Source organism: Girardinichthys multiradiatus, chromosome 6 (assembly GCF_021462225.1).
Source record: "Girardinichthys multiradiatus isolate DD_20200921_A chromosome 6, DD_fGirMul_XY1, whole genome shotgun sequence".
NCBI classification, from domain to species: Eukaryota; Metazoa; Chordata; class Actinopteri; order Cyprinodontiformes; family Goodeidae; genus Girardinichthys; species Girardinichthys multiradiatus.
The window spans coordinates 40669996-40686006 of NC_061799.1; positions in this window are offsets into that span (position 1 = coordinate 40669996).

Sequence of the window (16011 nt, forward strand, 5' to 3'; positions counted from 1 at the left end):
GTCACTGTTTTCACATGTGCCATGCTCCATATATACTCTGCTGTTCTTTTTACTCCTTGCAGATACATACTATTTGTTTTGCCATGCCTGTTTATAACTGTTTGCCCTGCTAAGCCTACCCATATTCATGCCTGCATCTGCTTCCACCTGCCTGTTTGTTAATTACATTTTTTCTTCCTGCATGTATGCATTCTGGTGTCCAGTCCAAAGTGTAGAGCAAGAGTAGTTATTTAAAAGGAAAATGAGTAACAATAAATATGCCAATAAATAGGTTCCAATTCCAATAGGATATTGCAATTATAAACAACTGAAAGGTATCATTTTACTGAAATGTCTGAGAAAATATAAACACATTTTTGTTTGAAAATGACTAATTGGTTTGGACTTATTTGTATACTGTGTGCCTATACTGACTTTATACTGACTTTGCAGCAATCCCTCATACTGAGCATGCATGTAGCGTCAGTGGAGAGGAAAAACTCCCTTTTAACAGGAAGAAACCTCCAGCAGAACCAGGTTCAGTGTGAGCGACCATCTGCCACAACTGACTGGGGGTTTGAGAGAACAGAGCAGGGACACAAAAAGAACACGAAGCACTGATCCAGGGGTACTTTCTCTGGGAAGTAAATGTTAATGGATGTAGCTCCTTTAGTCGTTTCATCTAGAAAGAAAGAACAGATCAACTCTGAGCCAGTTTTCAAGGTTAGACCCTGAAAGAGAGCACATATAAGCCTAGCCGTAAAAGTAGACAGGGTGTCTGCCTCACGGACTAAAACTGGGAGCTAGTTCCCAAGGAGAGGTGCCAGATAACTAAATGATCTGCCTCCCATTCTACTTCTAGAGACTCTAGGAACCACCAGTAAACCTGCAGTATGAGAACGAAGTGCTCTGTTAGGAACATACAGAACAATCAGATCTCTGATGTATGATGGAGATAATTAAGGGCTTTATATTTGAGGAGGAGAATTTAAAATTATTTTCTGGATTTAACAGGGAGCCAATGAAGGGAAGCTAAAATAGGAGAAATATGATCTCTCTTTTTAATTTTTATCAGAACTCTTGCTGCAGCATTTTGAATCAGCTGAAAGCTTTTAACTACATTTTGTGGACATCCTGATAGTAAAGAATTACAGTAGTCCAGCCTTGAAGTAACAAATGCATGGACTAGTTTTTCAGCATCACTCCTGGATAGGATATTTCTAATTTTGGCGATATCCCATATGTGGAAGAAGGAAATTCTAGAAACCTGTTTAATATGGGATTAAATGACATGTCCTGATCAAAAATAACACCAAGGTTTTTTACTTTATTATCGGAGGTCAATTTAATGCCATTCAGGTTAAGTGATCGACTAAGCAGTTTCTTTTTTAAAGACTCCAAAGATGACAACTTCTGTCTTGTCTGAATTTAGAAGCCAAAAATTTAAAGTCATCCAAGTTTTTATATCTTCAAGACATGCTTGTAGTCTATCTAACTGGTTGGGCTCATCAGGATTCATGGATAAGTAAAGCTGAGTATCATCAACGTAACAGTGAAAATTTATCTTATGCTGCCTGATAATGATAAATCATTACTTAACTTTGTTGCATGTGATCGTAGTTACTTTTGGATACAAGTTGAAGAGTCATGTCTGCTTGCCAGCAGGGAGACATATGTGCGTTTGGTGCCTCTCCTGTCCGGTTCCCATCTGGAATCTGCATGGAAAGATATCTGTTTGTTGGAACGCTTGGTTTTTATTCAAACAGTGAGGTCACGGGAAGTCCTCTATCCTTCTGTTCCAGGGCTGAGTTAGGAGTAGGTTACTGTGATTTATTTTGAAAATTACAGAAAATTCTTACTGGCCTTTAATGTTATGACCCATGGCTGGGTCCCAACACATGCTACACCGTGACAATAAACCCATCAGTCTTGTGAGAAATATCTATTTTAAGCAGTTCGATAACAAGCTGAACCAAATCCAGAGGAAAGCCATGATGTCAAAGGTTTAAACTCTCTTCAGTGACTAGAAATTCAAACGATGTTTTCAGCTGCTGCAATCAGGCGCTTGTGGTGACAAGAGATTTTGTAGGTCTCATCATGGCTGTATAATACGTTAGCTGATGTCTCTTCACTCCCACACGGCACACTGGCAAACATGGGCTGTGAGACACACAGATCAGCTCACAGTGGGGGTAAACGAAGGAGATCATCTTTGCTGTCTCTGTGGCACATGAAGAACCTGATGATCTCCTGTGAAATATCATTGACTCAGACTTCATCTAGAGATAGTGTAGGTGTCTTTACGAGCCGCATTCATATGGTTTATGGGGGCAAAAATGTATTTCCGTCAATCATGCAGGTGCGTGTTGTGTTTGCGCAAGTCCCATAGCAAGAGGTGTCAGTCTCCATATACAAGCTGGATCTGTGGCAGCTTTGTCTGCTGACAGGAGGAACAGCGTGACAAAACAGCAGGGAGATTGGCATCCATCTCACCCCCCCAGGCGCTCCACTTGACGCTGTACACAGCACTGGATGCTTTAAATTTCTCACCCTAGAAGAACTGTCTTGCATGATTTTCTTCCAAAGCTGGTTCTGCCTTCTGACTAGAAAACTGTCTGAAAGTCGAGTGTTTTTGTTTTATTCTTGAGGATGTTTTTAACTATTTGAAAGAAAAGGTGTGTGAGGATCTAGTTTAGAGAAATGTGAATCTGAATTGCATCCTCTTTGTTTGCACAGACCATTTTTGGGTGAAAGTAGTTGAACAAAACTGTGCTACTACAAGAATTCTTTCCTCTTTTTGACAGAAAGTCTGCTTTCAGTTACTGACCAGTCCTGTGCCTACTGTTTTGTTCACACCCTACCTGTTGTAAAATAATACTCAAAGAAATCTGAAAGTTGAGTATCAAATTCCTTTCACAACCAGAAGATCAAGCAGATGGCAAGTGCTTCCAATAAAAAGGCATGAAACTAAATCTGAGTGGCACCTGCACTGCAGGCGGCAGGTTTCCAGTGAAAACCAATACTGCCTCTTCAAATGTGACCAGGAAGCAAGAGCACCAAGAACCCTCTGACAATGGACAAAAAGGGAGCGATCGAGCCTGGCCTCTCTTTGTTTTGGAGTCGGTATCAATGAAGTCATTGTGGATTTTGTTTTGCAGGAGGGAAAACATTTGTACAGCAATAAGACTAAATGAATAATGTGAACATTTAAAGGTGGTTTATACTTTTCTCTCTCTTGTTTTAGTGTGATGGATATGACAAGCTGTGGAGAGAACGTTTGTGGGATGCTAAGTGCAGCAAAATAAAATGAGGGTGTCTCTATGCCAGAGTAAACAACAGAAACTAAAGGGTTCAGTATTTTTGGGAATGTCATTTTAAGGCTTTGCCATCTCCTCCCAAAAGTCACGCTAGGTTCATTTTTCAATGAGATCACTGATTTGGCACTGTTGTATAAACACAAGATTGTATTCCATAAAAGCTACAAAAGCTACAGCAGTACTACATTGAGTATAGCTGTAAATACCATCCAAATTACTAATCTCATTGGAGTGTTTATTGGTATGCTAACTAGGTAGGTCATAAAATTTACAACATCTGTTGTTGCAACAGATTTATGAGTGTTTCATATTTTCTCACACTAAATGACATACTAAATGTCAGAAGAACAGATTGGTTTCTAATTTATTTTACTTGAAACCTTTACTAGTAAATACAAGCATTCCTTTTCTTTCATCAGTTTATCATAATCTTTGTGCAGGTCACAGAAGCCAAGTACCTGAGACACCCTTCACTACCAGTTACTTCACTTGTTCGACCTGACAGGGTGTTATAGTTTTCCACCAATCACGGCATTTTGATGTTAGACTAAACTATTGTGTCTCCTGACCAAAGCACCTTCTTCCATATGTTTGTCTTCTACATGGCTAATGGCAAACAGCAAATGGGATTTGTGTATCTTTTTTAATTTCTTGCAGTAATGGCTTTCTTCGTGCCACTATTCATAAATGCCCAATTTTTTGGAGTGCAAGACTAATAGTTGTTCTGTCTGCAGATTGGTTTGTGCTTCTATGAATAATGCCACCCTCCTTGGCCAATCTGTCAGTTGAGGAGCTATGCCAAACTCTTTCCGTTTTCATATGATGGACTGAACCATGCTCTGGGACATGTTTGAAGTTTGGGATGTTTTATATTCTAACCCTCCTTTAAATTTCTGAAGTCTAAAAAACTTTTAAGGTTCGTGATACTTTTGCAAGGCTCTTTCTTTTATATATTTATATAACAGAAAAAATTAATTATTTGGTTGCAGATGAAGTAAACAATTCATTTAAGATGATACTTCAAACATAAACTTGTAGACAAGTTAATACACAAAAAACTTCAGTGTATTTTAAGTTTAACTTGAGCCTGTTTTTACCTATAGGATCTATTGATCAGTGCCAACATGTCCACATCTGTGTTTCACTTTCATTGTCATTTTTTTTACCAACTCATTATTAATTTATTTGTGTGTTGCTTGCAGCCAGGAAGGTCGCATGTCAATTATGCATCCATCCTCCTCGGCCACTCCCTGACATTCAGTCTAAGTCCTCTTTACAGAGGAGTACCTCCAGGCTTTAGTCCTTATTGTGCCGACAGATTTGCAAAAGACACAGTCCCATATGCCTCATTGTGTGCGGGAAAAGACCTGCCTCCATTCAGACGGAAGTCTGAGAGTAACCCCTTGGCTGCCTCTCCACCATTGAAGACAAACTGATTAGAGTGAGTTGGCTGTATTCTCAGGGGTTATTAGCATTCGTGCTCCACTCATATGGCTTTGACAGTTATTGAGGCTGTCAGGGTTGAGTGCCGTCTGCACGGCTGCTTCGTCACCTCTCTGACCATGAATGAAAATAATGATGACTAATGAGCCGGTATGAACATAAAGAAATGCCATGAATTTTTGTGTCATAAATGAGTGTTTTACTTCCCATTTATTGCAATTGGTGCAATATGATTATTACAGAGCTATTTTCGTGTATACTTTCTAAACCTTTGAAAGGAAATCATAATTTATAGAGGTAAAATAAATTAAACGTTGTCACAAATTGTTGGGGACAAATAGTTTTATACATTATTTTTTAATTTCACTGATATTTGTGTGAATCCTGAAGGCATTCGCACTATTAAGAACCTGTTTCTCTTTATTCTTTATTATTCCGTCTTCTTCTTCTTCTGGTTTCTTCCGTACACTTTTTGATTCGCTTCTCCTTCTGCATACTTTGTGCCATTTTAACTGTTCAAATTTCACAATATTCAGCCTTTCAGGACATTCCGGCTATGACTTTTGGTATATATCCCTTTTATACTTTTTAAAATATTCAGCTTTTTAAGGTTTTTTTGCTTCCATTGAAATGAATGGAAAACAACACAAATTCCACTAAAACTTCACTGTTTTTGCCATTTAACTACTTCTGCATACTTTAATGTAGAAACACCATTCAACTTTTAAAATGCTTTCACAACATTCTGCTATTACTGTTTAATTAAACTTTTTGATATTTTACAGTTTTTCTACAATTTTGATTCAAACTTTATTACAATTTTTTCAGATTTTAAGTTTTATAATGTAATCCAATGGCGGAATGGTTGTGTCACTAGAGTGTGCACTGTAGGCTTTTGTTTAACCTGAGAAAGAACGAACAAACTAGCCTCACTCGCTTAGTTTTAACTCAACCTATACAAATTATACATCCAAACGTAGGATGCTCTTTTGCGATTAAGAAAATGTCACCCTCGTTGATGTGGGACAAACAGTTTTCCAGCAACATGCCCCAGAGCAATGCAAAGTCAACACACCTTGAATTGGAACCCTATAGGAATTTCAGGAAAAATCACAGCAAAAAATTGTTAAACTCACTTGTTTTTGAATTGCCACCTCTTGTAAACCGTTCGAGGTAGAGACATGAGCCTTGCACAGATTTATCTTCAGACCTTGCTCGCACTCATAGTTAAGTAATTATTTCAATACCTTTTATCGTTTTGTCATAAAAAAGGTTTATTTAGGAGTACGAAATCTGTCCTTGCCAAAATTGCTTGAAATTAACAAATTTCAAAATTATCCACTTTTCTACACTGTCATATCTCCTACACGGATTTATGTAGACACATGAAAATCTCCAGGATTGTTCACCGATCCCTGCTGATACCTACAGTCCAAAAAGTTTTTGGATACCTTTTATCGTTTCCTCGTGAAGTAGGTTTGTTTAAGAGTGAAAAATTCGCCTTCACTCAGGTTAAAAATGGTCAAAATTATCCACTTTTTCACAGGGTCACTCCTCCCAGACAGATTTTTGTAAAAACTTGAGAAGCTCCATGATTGTTCAGCAAGGTCTGCTGATTCTTACGGTGCATGAATCAAATTGATAGCCCTTATAGTTTTTGAGTTACTAGACATTGTTCAAGAGCATGTTCAGGCAGTTTTGTCTTTTTCTCAATTTTGTTCTCCTTTCATTTCACCTAGTGTTGTGGTTTTAATATTACATTTTCAACAGAAATGTGTTCATATTCTCGTTCCCCTGTCCGTTCTGAGAAAAACGGTCGAAGAATGACATCGATAGCCCTTACGGTTTCCGAGTTATGGGCGGTAGTTCGGGAGCATGCGCCTCCATGTTAAAAGCCTAGGCCAGGGGGAGACAATAGTGAGGTGCTGCATTAGAAATGCCGCAGGTGTCAAGTTACACTGACGCTCTTTGCTGATTGGCTGATTCATTCCTCACTGTTCTATTTATAGCTCTGTGTATCTTCCACTGTATACGTCTGGATGTGATTCTGTCTTTCTTCTCTCCCTGTCTCCTACACACACACACACACATCCGTGTTTTACTATCTTTATGAGGACTTTTCGGTTACTTCCATTGACTTCCATTCATTTTCCTTGATTTTTAGTGCCTAACCCTGACCCTAACAATAACTCAATTCATACCCTAGTCCTAAACCTAACCCCTGTCCCAAGAACGGAATTTGAAAAAGTGAGGACCAGGAAAATGTCCTCACTTTGTCAAAATGTCCTCACTTTGCGATACAAATACGAAAAATGGTTCTCACTCAGCAACAAGTACAAGAACACACACACACACACACACACACACACACACATCCATAGATTACATTCATTATTCAGAACCAAGTCGAAACTCAATCAGAACCTGGTCCAAACTCTATCAAAAACAGGAAGAAAGGTCCATCAGAACCAGGTACAGACTTCTGCCAGAACCAAGTCCAATATCCATCAGAACAAGTTAGCAACCCTCCATCAGAACCAGGTCCAACATCCATCCGAACCTGGAACAAATCTCCATCAGAGCCAGACCCAAACTCCATCAGAACCAAGAGGAATTCTCCACTAGGACCAGTTAGGAACCCACTATCAGAACCAGGTCCAAACTCAATCAGAACCAGAAAGAAACATCTATCAGAATGAGGTCCAACATCCATCTGAACCTGGAACAAATCTATATTAGAACCAGGTCCAAACTCTATCAGAGCCAAGGAGAAACATCCATCAGAACCAAGTACAAACTTCCACCAGAACCAGGTCAAACCTATGAGAACCAGAAAAAAAAACTCCACCAGAACCAGGTCCAAATCTCCTTAAGAATCAGGAGGACCCTTCTATCAGAATCTGGTCCAACATTCATTACAACCAGACACAAACTCCAACCGAACCAAGAGGAATTCTTCATCAGAACCCCTTAGGAACCCTCCATCAGAACCAGGAACAAATCTCCATCAGAACCAGACACAAACTCCATCAGAACCAAGAGGAATTTTCCATCAGGACCAGTTAGGAACCCACTATCAGAACAAGGTCCAAAGTCTATCAGAACCAGAAAGAAACATCCATCAGAACCAGGTCCAACATCCATCTGAACCTGGAACAAATCTATATTAGAACCAGGTCCAAACTCTATCAGAGCCAAGGAGAAACATCCATCAGAACCAAGTACAAACTTCCACCAGAACCAGATACAGATCTCCATCAGAACCAGATCCAAACTCCATCAGGATCAGGAAAAAACCTGTATAAGGACCACGTCCAAACTCCATCAAAACCTGGCAAAAAGCTCCATGAGAACCAGAATAAAAAGTGTTTAAGAACCTTTTAAAAATGTTCATCAGAACCAGGTATAAACCTCCATCAGAACCAGATACAAACCTCTATCAGATCCAGTTCCCAACTCCACCAGAACCTGGCAAAAATGTCAAAAAAACCTTGAACAAATCTACACCAGAACCATGTACAAGCACCCATCAGAAACAGGTCCAAATTCTATCAGAGCCAGAATGAAACCACTACTCTGTGACTTATGATGATAAGACCATCTTCATAGGTCCCAGTGGAGCATCAAAACAGCGACCATTTGATGCCAGCTACTTAAACAGCTTCTACTGCTCTTCCAACACCTGAACAAGAGTGAATAATTTTAAAGGGCAATTTCATAGACTTTTGAATATAGGCTGTAGTAAGAATTACCATTTTAGCTAATTTTAGCTTATACATTGTTTTTATAAAGTAGATGGGATAAATTAATATCAGCCATCATGCTAGTGATAGCCAATAAGCTAATGTTAGCATTTTAGCTTCTCTTTCTCATGTCTGCTCTCTTAGCTGAAGAACACATTTGCTTTTTTTGGGCAGTTTCTTGTTTGTTTTTGTGTTTCTTCAGCGTATTTGTTGTTAGTTCATTATTTTTCTGAATTTTCTGCCAATTTTTATATATTTTAGCACTGACTTCAACTTCTTAGGCTATATTTTTGCTTCAGTCTATGCTTTTTCAGCTCATCTATGGGCAGCTCTTTCCTGCTTTTTTAATGTTTTTGTCAGTTCTTGTATTTCAACAACTATTTCAAGTAGTTTTGATGTAACGTCACCTTGTTACGGTGTTTTATACCTGATAGTCTTCCTGTTTAAACAGATCAGATGACAGTTTTTCTTTGCTGTTTCTGCTATTTCTACTAATTTATCAGATTTCAGCTGATATTCTGCTGTCAACCTTAACCACTTTCTGCTAGCTTTCAAGAGGAGTTGAGCATTTCTGTTTTCTTCTAAATCATTAAATTTCAGCAGATTATCTTTAGTCAATTTTAGCTTGTTTCTGCCAGCTTTCAGCTAAAAAATTCAACTTACAGTATTCATGCTGCATTTTAGCCGGAAATGCAAATGTTTCTACTTTATTTATACATTCAAAATGCTCTCTGTGAATGTGAAATCATTTACAATGGCAGAGTTTTTGGAATAAAAATATGTTTACAGCATTCAACAGTTTAGCTGAATTATGATTTCTCATCAGTTTTTTTTCTTTAGTTAAATGTATGCTATTAATAGGTATATTGTTATTGCAATGTTAGTACAAATGGATCTGCCATATATATATATATATATATATATGTTTGTGTGTGTGTGTGCATGTGTGTAAAATGTTAATTACTCCACCTAACTGCAGACACGTGCTGAAAAATATGCTCCTCCCATCAATATGCAAATAATAAAAAACATTTTTAATTAGATACACTAATTTTATAAAAAGAAAACATGGTTAAATGGAATAATATATTTTATAAACCGATTTGAAAATGAATCCATTTATTTCAGTAGATATGGATGAATGTCATTAAATGATAAACTGACAAAGGCTATTAATTAAAAACCCATTAACAACAATAAGCGACTAATTAAAAGACAATATTGCTTCCACTGAATGCAAAACTTTCAAAAACACACTAATCATTTAAATGAGGATCCCACAGCACATTGTACGGCTATGGCTTCTGTTTTTTCTGGATCTGTGTCGGCTGATAATGTGGATCCAGTGGCCTCTGGCACGAATACAGGCATAATGAATCATGGTTCTCAGGAGGATAGGCCAATGGATGTTACACTACTGATCTTCATTAGTAGCCATCCAGCTGAAACATCTGTCATTGGAGTGCTTGGCACTGTCCCATGGCAATTAGTGAGCTGCCTGCAACAGGTTGTGCTGGAAGATAAACAGGATGAGAGGAGAGCTGAAGTTAGGCAAAGACCAGTTCTCAGTGAACACAGAGATGACAGGAGCTGCAGCTTACGGTGCAGTTATGAATACACAGACAAGCCCACATGCTTATACAAGACATTTATTATTTCATGAAGCATTGATATGTATTAAGATGTGGATTAAGAGGAAGACTCCTATGGGTAGAGCTACTTTGATTTAATTCAGTTTGGCTTAATTTATACAAGTACATTCCAGTGAAATCAGATTATTATACAATGTAGTCAAATTCAGTTGATAAATGGTAGAAACAGACAATATCTCTCTGAGGAAGTGTAGCTGCATGTTGGCTCATACTGAGCAAGCACACAGTGACAGTGGAAAGGAACCACTCCCTTTTAAAAGCCTCAAGCAGAACCAGGCTCTGAATAAGTCATCATCTATGTTAAACATATTTTGTGTATATTGTACAGTCTGCTATTGCATCAAGACAGAGTTCTGAACTCCCATCTCCATTATAATTATATATTTTTGTTTTTATACCTAGTAATCACCTGACCAGCTGAGGCATAGAGATTCAATGGTCTATGAAAAGTCTATATGAGTTTCAAATAAGTATATGCTGAACTGATAAAAAAAATTAGATCCATGCCCTGCATAGATGCCTAAATTCCATGGTGGAAAGCCTTTGTGCAGTATATATGGTGCTTCTAATTTGAGATGCCTTCGCTACAGATGTCTTTGACATTTCCAACAAATCTGTGGTTGTCTGGATTATCTTGATCATGTAGTGTATGCTACAGTATCAGTTATGTACAAAGGTGAAGCTGGAGTGTGTTACTTTAAACAGTGGATCTTCCTTCACCATTGAAACACAAGATCAAAAGGTTTCACGGGGTCATCATTTAAAAACTAAGGTTGGGCTGAGTACAAAGTGTAAAACAAATGCAGACCATTATGTCTGGGTTAAATGTCAAACTATTTGAATTGAAGGAATTGCCTAAAAGGAAAAAATCAAATAAATAAATAAAATTCAATACTGTAACAAGAAAGACATCACTTTCCTCTTGCAATTTATTGCCTGAAATATCTTAGCTGAAAGGTGAGTACATAAATAAACTGGATTGGATACATTGTATGTAGTTTTTAGTTGGCAGATGTTGAGCAGGTTTTGAAAACTGCAAACACAGAATGCACAACATATTAAATGAGAATGTTATTTTGAACTCACACTGATATGCTTTCAAATGTTGGGACACAGCCATGGATTTCAACAATAAACTCCAGTACGGACCTTTCTGGAACTTTTAAAATAAAGTGCATTAACCTTCTTCCGGCACAGCCAGGAAACGGGATAACTGCGGACTTCCTGTGATGCTACTACCCAAATAAAAGCACAGCTGTTGCTACACCCGCCCTCTTCCACACGGCCTTCCAGAAGGACCGGATAGGGGAGAAAAGCGCGTTGATGTCTCTTTGCTGGCAAACAGACATAAACTCTTCAACTGGATCCAAAGAAGCCATACGATCATCGATCATATGCAAAGATAAGTACGAATGAAATACTGTCTGTGTATTCGGTATTTTCATTCATCAACGGGAAAATTAAGGTGTAAGAGTTGCTTACCTTTTCTCTCCAAGGCCTGCCAAAACTGTGTCGCAGAGAAATCCCCAATAGAAAAGTTGTTTCTACAAGCCGAATCTGAAGGAAGGACAACGGCCCGCACCGCCGTGTTTACAGTATGCACAGCTGGCTGACGGACAGCTCCGGAGCTAACCCTTTTGTTCCCAGAGTGAACGCACCTTCAACCCCCGAGGAACCGCTTGTTGACTGTGGACGTTTCTTCAAGCTTCGCCCCTTGGACAACGTTTCCTCACCACGGCTCACGAGGTTAGGTGTTTTGGGTAGAGACATATTTAGAATGAAATGTTCTAAACGTTTTTAATTTTATGAAGTTTTGTTTGTGTTGAACTCAGCTATCTTAGTGCTAGCAGGCTATCTGCAGCACACGTGTTCAGGTTGTGTTCTTTGTGTGTTTTTAAAGTTAAAACAAACTTTACTTGAAGGGTGATTTTAAACAGAAGATTGATCATAATGCGCCGTCCACGCTTATGCATTTTAACCCTTTTATTAACGGTATTTTAAAGGTATGTGTTGATTCTGGTGCTAAGCTATCAGCTTCTTTTGTTAGCTCAACTGCTAACCGTTAAGAACACGTGCTTGCTACTAAAGAGTATTTAACAGAAAGGTTGTTAGTTTTCAAGCTAGTGAATAATAGTCCCTGAACATCATTTACTAGATTTGATAACTAAGTAAACACCATTAAGCCCAATTTCTCCAGAAAGATTTGGCTCTTTTCAAAAATACTCTCTTAATAATATTTCTTCAAATATTATTTCAATAAATAAAGGCAGCTAATTAGACACCATTGAGAAATGGTCATCCAGAAGGTTGGTTTTATTCAGCAGATCATTATTTAAAACATTATTTTATTAAAATAATATTTTATCTGATCTTGCATTGTGATTGGTTGTCTAAATTAGTTCCAAGACTAACTTCGCGTCACTTCCAGATTCTTCAAGATAATCCTTGGTTCTCAAACATAAATAACATTGCATGATAATGTTGCATCACTCTTTTGGTCATGGTTTTCAATCATCTTTAATCAACTTGTTTATATTATACATAGTCCATTAGTCTTCCCTATTCTTTAATTCTGCTTGGTAGTTTAGTTGGATTGTTTTAGCATAGTAAAGAGTTTGTTGATTGAAATATGTTTGACTTTGAGTTGACTTATTTTTGTTAATAAATTCTTGTATTTTAAGAAATTGTGTGAATTCATTCCATGTGTGTGCAGAGTTTATGCTGTTCAATAATGTCAGAGCTCGTCTCACACCTTTCTATTTTGTCCTAATACCATCGCCTTACTGGGCTGGTATTCACAGGACAACCCTTTACAGATCGAAATATTATTTGATAAAACATTAATATTAAATAATATTCTCAGATTCATAATCACAACACAAATAAAATTAGCTTTTTAGGTTGACTTAATTTTGTACACAACTTCAAGTTCTGAAAGCTGTATTAAACTGTAGTTCAGTTAAACAGACGTGAAGAAAATGAAACAAAAAATGAATTCTAATATTTTCTCACCTGTATTATATATAAAATATTGATGAGCATACATCTTTGAAGTCAAAGCCTCTCTGAGTGAGAATCTTTGTAAAAGCAAACTTTCAGTGTATGATGGTATACAAAGCTGGTGTACACAGCCGAATGTGAGGGTGCACTGCACAGGATGTTTAGACCTGTTGCTGCAGATGACTTAAACTGAATAAATAGTTTTGCAGGTGCTGACTGACTGATCTGGCAGACTATCATAGAAAAATATTTCCTCTTTTTTTATCACAATAGGTTTAGGTTCTGATGAATATTGGAAAACCAATCCAAAAGTAAATTTTGTAAATTATATTTAGATTGGTATAATATTTAGCATTTACTGAAAAATGTTGCAGGCAAGAACTGAATTAAGCATTATCATTTAAATGTGTGTTCTGGTTTTGGTCCGGGGCTTGGATCTTTTGAATGCTGTCTGAGAGCAGCAGGATTTAACCATTTTTTACAACCCCCCATTCTCTATTTGGCCTCCCTTCCACAGCAGCCCCCCTTTCAGACTGCAGCGCACAAAAAGAGGCTCTGGAGCAAGACCAGAAGCCAGCTAAAGACCAGAAATCTTCACTAAATACCCCCACCACCCCACACCTGAAAAATACAATGAAGCACACAAAAACACTCAGAGGGAAAAAAAACCTCTTTAACAAGTCTACATAGATTTCCACATACCCGATCTGAGAGTAAAACAGACGTCGGGATCAACCTGGGAGGCTGTAGCTCTATGGGTGTCATCTCTAGGTCACATGCATGTTGGTGTGTGTTTGTCTGTCTTTTCAGTGCAGACTAGAAAAGCTATCTATTCATCACCAAATGTTTCTATACCAATAATCTTTCATCCCTAATCCTGTTTAAGGTAAAATGTTTTAGTGTTTCATTAAAAAAAACAGCAAGATAAATGTGACATTACTTAATGTCACATTTTGACAAACACTTTCTTTAGGGTCACACAAATATGCAAAATGTTGTACTTAAATTGCTAAAATGCTAGGTTTATGTGCACTAATCCCTTCTTCAGTGAAGAGATTATCAAGAATTATCAAGAGTAGATAGCCAGAGCTCTTGTGTGTTACTTTACTAGATAAGTACTTGGCAAGCTTAACAGTGGTGGTGGAGGGGATTTCTATTTCTGCATTTGTGCATGACATAAGCACTTATAGTTAAATAGGTTAAATTGCAAAGATTACCTGAAAAGGTTTACTCCTTTCGACTTGGTAGTAAACAATACAAATCTGTGTGCATGTAAACCTTATAATAAAGGAAACATTTTGTGAAGATCATCCTGTTTGCTTTGTTCAGCTTCACTTGCTTTTATCTTTCATTAAACTAAATAATTACTAAACTAAAAGCAGAACAACAATTAAAAAGTTAAAAACTGCTAGAACTGTGACTGGATGAGGAGTTTTTCTCGCATCTCAAAACAGTGAGCAGGATGGTAAAAGAGGGAAAAAAAAATCTACTGTCATAAAATATTTGTTTATTTTTATGCATTTTGTATCCCTTGTTAAACATAGTGTTCACTTTTAAACTTTCATGAAAAAAAAACACTGAACACTCTGTTCCATAGTTTACTTGTATTGAAAAAAATACCCAATAAAGAATGAAAAAGATATTTTAGAGCAGCTGTTTCAATGGCCAAAAACGTTTTTTAAAGTTTTTTTTAATTAACAATCCATCTTAAGGTTTCTTTGCTTCTTTTGAGCTTGAAATCCCTAAAACAGCTGCTAGTTGTCCCCCATTTAATCGGTGATGAGCTCAACAAGTCATAAACAGCTTGTACATCTGTCTCCTTCAGTTTGACATCTCTGTATAAAAACGAATGCCGTACAGACAGGAAGCCTTCGTCTCAAATAAACAAAGTGAAGAATGATGGGAGATTCTTATCGAGATGCACACAGTTTTACACAAGGAAGAGACAAATGCAAACAACAAAATGCCACATGCTTTAGCAGAGGCAGACAAGCAGACACATGCCTTGACCTCCTCTTCCTTGCTAAAATAATCAGCTGTGGAATCTGCAAGACAAACCTCCCCCGAGTCTTTATTTTCCAATCTCTTTGATAAATCAGGGAATGAAGGAAACCATTTGACACTGGTGAAAACTAAATTAAGATAGGCAGCAAACGCTGAGATTCAAGAGATTATCTCTAAAAATATTTGGCGGTCAGAGGTGCTCAAGTGGGAGAAGGACCCACATCACCTGTGCAGCTTATGATTTGTAAAATCGGTCTTAAAGTGGAAATGAAACTTTCTAAATCAAACATCCCAGCCGAAAGGAGAATAAAGATTGAAGGGTATGCATTTTTTTGCATGCAGTAATGTTGCCTCTTGCTGCCTGCAGATAACTACTCTGGCCCTTTGTATAATTTAGGCTGGTAGTTTGTTATTGCACGGCTGTGATTATGAATAACACAGAGGCTCGCTCCTGGAGGAGTTTAGTCTATTCCTTTCTTTCCAGCACAGTGCCAGGCAGACACCCAGATCCCACTGATTGAGTGGGACACAGGAAACCGGCATGTAAACAGAAGGGAAGACAAGCAGCCTACTGCTGGGACTCAGGCTCGTTTTATATGCCGTACTGTGCTTTGTTTGCCGTTGTTTGCCTTTCAATGTGATGTCACAATATATTGCACTTAGAAAACAGATGACTTGACATTGGTAGTAAAATAGTTTGGGCCTGTCTTATCTTAACATTCACTAAGCTTGATAACAAAAAGTTCAAAATTGTTGTTGTGTGCAGTTCAATAGTTTAAAGTACCCATATTTTCCTTCCAAGCAGCTGGATATTTTAGTTTGACTTAGTTTTTCCGATCAGTAGTTCTTCAGGCTTTCTGAAGGTAATTCTGT